The following is a 4,456-nucleotide window of genomic DNA, read 5'->3' on the forward strand; positions in this document are numbered from 1 at the left end:
GGTCTTTTACGAGTCTGACCTATGGGAACCAGAGCAAGGGGAAATGTCTTCACTTTGTGGACTGAAGTCTGCTAATGGCAATGGACTTTGTTCCCTGGCAGGAAGGTGAAGCAAGCTGTTTGTGGCGTGCCTTGTGACCGCTTGGCCGGAGCCTCTCCGTCCTGCTGCCAACTGGGGATGGGGTTAGGTGTTCATTTTCAGGACCATCTGATGGGTTCCCCTTCACAACACAACAAACAAACCGAACTCCAAAGAGCAGCACAGTTGCTGGACTCCTGGAAGCAACTGTAGGAAAACATCTTTTTGTTGGTTCACCTACAGACTGAAGTGAACGGCCTATGCAGCGCAGCGAGGAAGGGGCAGATCTGGTGGGGTGTGTCTAGGCGCCTGGATCCTCGCAGTCAACGAGCCTTGCCCAAGCATCCCCTCAGGCTCTGGGGAGGAGGCCAAGAGGGAGGGAGCTGACCGGAGGTGTCTGGCAGGGTGGGGTGGGCAGGGGGGCCAGGAGTCCTGGGCAGCAGTGAGGGGAAGGAAGGAGTGCCTTTATGCAGCTGATTAGCTGTTCCTTTCTGCTGTTTCCTGACTCTTTCAGGAGATCCTTAAAGCCTGAAGTGGAAACAGTGATGCAGTGCTGGGCAGCCGCTACCTAATTTTCTCCTGGCTCTCTTGCGCACCGCCCACAGCTGGTGGGGTGAGGCTTCCCCGATACCAGATCTTCTGGCTGACAGGGAGCGGGCACACCAAAGGAGTGACCTGCTGGCTACTTCGCTGCTATCCCAGGTTTTTAGTTTGGGAGCGCTGGTCACTCTGTGCCTACACTGTGGGTGGAGGAGGCTTCTTGCCTCCTGCTCTGGCTGCCAGGTCACACACCACTCCCTCAGCCCTCCAGGAGTGCCCAGGACATTATGGTGGCAAAAGACAGGAAAAGCGCCAGCAGCAAGGTTGTCACACTGGAGGATGTTTAGACTCTCCTTGGGGCTCCTCAGCAGCGCGGGCAAAACTGAGTCTTGCCGGCCGAAGGCTGAGCAGCCAGGGCCACTCTAGCTGTGGGACAAGGGGAAGGATGGAGCTGGAAGGGGAAGATGTGGGGCAGGACCCAAGTAACCTAGAGCTTCACCCCCCAACAGGCTAACCGCCTCCTCCTCAGCCTGACTTCTGAGCAGTGGCAGCAGCAAGCCCAGCTCTCCAGGGCTGCAGTGCAGGCAGAATAGGTGGTGGGGACATGGCTCTTTCAGTGCCCTGAGTCATCTCCTGGCCTAAACCTGTGGCTAGGGGCCAGCCCGGCAGTACTTACATCAGGCAAAAGCCTGGCCCAAGCAGGACCAGCTGCTCCATCACTCCCACTGTGCAGCTGGCTCCCGTGCCGGGAGTGCGGGACCGTACCGTCTGTTTAGCCTGAGGGGCTGACACTTTGCACGGCCTTTAAGACCGGTGCTGCTGAGTTTGTGGGATGAAATGGAGTCTGGGCCCAATGTTGCACGGTGGGTGCAATGACCGGGGCCGAGCAGGGAGGCCACGAGCAGAAGGCTTCCAGCATCAAGCTTGCAGCCGGCCTTTGGAAAACGCTGGAGTTCAGTCACATTGGGAGCCATGTGAGCGCTGGGCTGTGGCCGCCTTCCTGCTCCTGGGCTGTGGCAGGCTGACACCCGCTGTGACCTCCTCACCCCGTGCCCTTGGCACGGCTCCTGGCGTCAGAGATCCCAGCTTTGCATAGCTGTGACTCCCACTGACGTGGGTCAGAGTTTTGCTTGAGGGACTAGAGCAACGGCACCGCTCCGGGCTGTTGCGTGATGAGCGTGACTCACCGCTCCCCGCCTTCGTGTACACAACAAGCAGGGCCTGGACTTGTCCCTGCTCCCATCCCCCTGGCTTGGTTTCCACCAAGCCGGAGCAAGCAGACTTGCGAAGGATGGCCGTCCTTGGGAGGACCCGGTCAGCGCGTGTTCGCCAGGCTTCTCTTCCATCTGGGTAGCAGTGGACGCTAAAATAAAGACAAAACCTTTTTCTAGCCATTTAACTCCATTCCTCCATGTCAACTGTGAAACAGCTGTGGGAGAAACCAGCTTTTTCACCCACGTCTTATTTTGGGGAGGGCTGCCCCCCTTGCACCCAGGTGGCTCACAGCTCTCTGGGCTGAGCCGCACCAAGCCTTCGCTGCGGGGGTCTCACAGGGGCTGCAAATGTCGCAGTGCATCTGCCTCCCTCCTTCTCTTAACAGCCTGTCGTGGCAGAATTCACTTGCCATCGCCGTGACTTAGCTGTTTCCCTCAAGGGTCTGGTCAGCATCGGATATGCACATGTGCAACATCCATTTAAATCCATAATAAATGCGCGCACACATTTTGTGCGGTGACTGGTCCCCTGACTCATACAAAAAAACATGTTTTAAATGGGCTTGGAGGATTTGGGCCGTCATTAAATTTCAAGGAACCAGGCCCACTCCTGCATTCCCGTGCATTGGGGACTTGGGGATGTGCACGTCATGAAGGACCAAACTCACGCCGCCCTTGTTGCATCCCCCCCTCCCTGGCCACCTCCCCGGGCTAAAGAAACACGACTCCAGCACTTTCTCGGTGGTGTAGACTTCCTGCTGCAATCCTCCCCTCCCTCTCCGGCGCAGGGGAAATCTGCTTAGCCTTTACTTTCTCACACATGTTTCAGATGTGCAGGGGTGTGATTGTAAACAATGTCATCGGCCGTGCCAGAGCTGTCTGCTCCTGCCGCGCTCCCTTCCCAGCACCCCAGGGGTTCCCGTAACAGGGCGTAAAGCAAACAAAGCAAAACAGTAATCTGCTGTTCCACTGGCATTTTTTTGTTTTTAGAAAATGTTAATGATAGGTTATGTGATTACCCTAGGTTTGGCTCCACTTACTCTTTATTAAGCACATCTGGTATTTAGTAACAGTGTAAGTAGCAGGAGTTTTTCTGGCGCGCAAATGAGATTATCCAATGTTGCCATGCAGTATGGAAACTCCTCAGGGAAGCCAGTGAACTGCATGGAGATACAAGACTTTCTTGTCGGCCGGGCATTGGGCCAGAATAGCTAAAAAATGTGGATTGGCACAGAGCTGTTGCCACGCAAACACTTCTGGAAATTTCTGTGTTCGGGCCTGCCAAATCCTTCATATGTAACATGAGTTTCTGTCTTCCTCAGCAGCCTGTCTGAAGCCTGAGCTCTCCTGTACACTTTAAAACGGAAAAATAAAAAAAAATCCAAGGCAATCTTTCAGTCCTGTTTCCAGCGCGCCACTGCCAAGCTAACAATTTCACCGAATTAGGGGGAATTTCCTAAAACATTTGTTTGAGCTACATTGAGTGCAACATGTGGGAGACAACTGTGTTTCCTGGAGAAGAAAGGAGAGCTGTCTCACTCGGTGGAGACTGCCTAACGTCTAGCAGGAGAAAAACAACCAGCCATGACAAGAAAATGTTTTTTAAAACTTGGCGCGAGAAGCGGGTTTTATTTATTTTGAATGCCTTTTCCAGTCTGGTCAATGTAGTGTATGAAGAGAGGGATGGTGGAGGGAAGCTGGTGTTTTTGTTAGGGCCCAGGGCTTGGAGTCAGGAGGTCTGGGCTCTATTTCTGGCTCTGCCGTAGCCTTCCTGTGGGACTTGGGTGAAGCTCTCGGAGGTGAGTTGTTCCAATCTCTGAGCTTCTCCGTGCGTTTAATGGGGGTATTGTTTACCGGTTTCGTACGCATTTGTGTGAACTCAGGCTCTGCGTCCAAAATTATTAATCCTCTAGGTTCCTCAAGGAAAGGACTGGGAAGGATATGAAGCAGAAAAGCAAACTTTCATGTGTTGCTTGACCGTGCTTGGCTCCTGCTGTTGCAAGGCACTGGCCTTTGGAGCTTTAAACTTGGTTGCTCTGTGTCTAGGGATCTTTGTGGGTGTTCCTGACAAATCCCCGTCAGTTTTGTCTCTCCCACCCCTAACAATGGGACACATGCATTTATGCTGCAACTTTGTTGACTTAGTGATGGTGCCCTTGGGAAGGAGTTAGTCCGGGTAGTTTCTAGACTTTTTCACTGTGAAGACAGCATTCGGTGTGGAGGCTGGCCATGAGCAGAGGGGATTCATCACAGCAACTTAAAAGCACATTGTGCACAATTTCTATACGGCCGGTCACCAGCTCCAGCACTCGGGTTGTGCGTGGCTGTCCTTTCTGTGGATCAGCTCACAGTGTGGCAGGGAACTACCTGGGTGAAGCCCACGAAAGGAGTGGAAAAGCACCCTGCCAGGCGCTGGCTGGCTGCTGCCTGGTAGCTCAGCTGTCCTCTGCGGTGAACTTCTGATGCAACTTCCAGCCACAGGAAAGAGCATCTCATCCAAAGAGCAGATTCGGCTCCAAGCTGCATACCAGCATAAGTGGAAGAGGGGATCTGGCTCTGCTGCTGCATGCCTTTGACCACAGCAACCATGCCCACTTCCAAGAGGGGCAAGGGAAGGGACAACC

This window comes from Aquila chrysaetos, chromosome 13, assembly GCF_900496995.4.
Source record: "Aquila chrysaetos chrysaetos chromosome 13, bAquChr1.4, whole genome shotgun sequence".
In the NCBI taxonomy this organism is placed as follows: Eukaryota; Metazoa; Chordata; class Aves; order Accipitriformes; family Accipitridae; genus Aquila; species Aquila chrysaetos.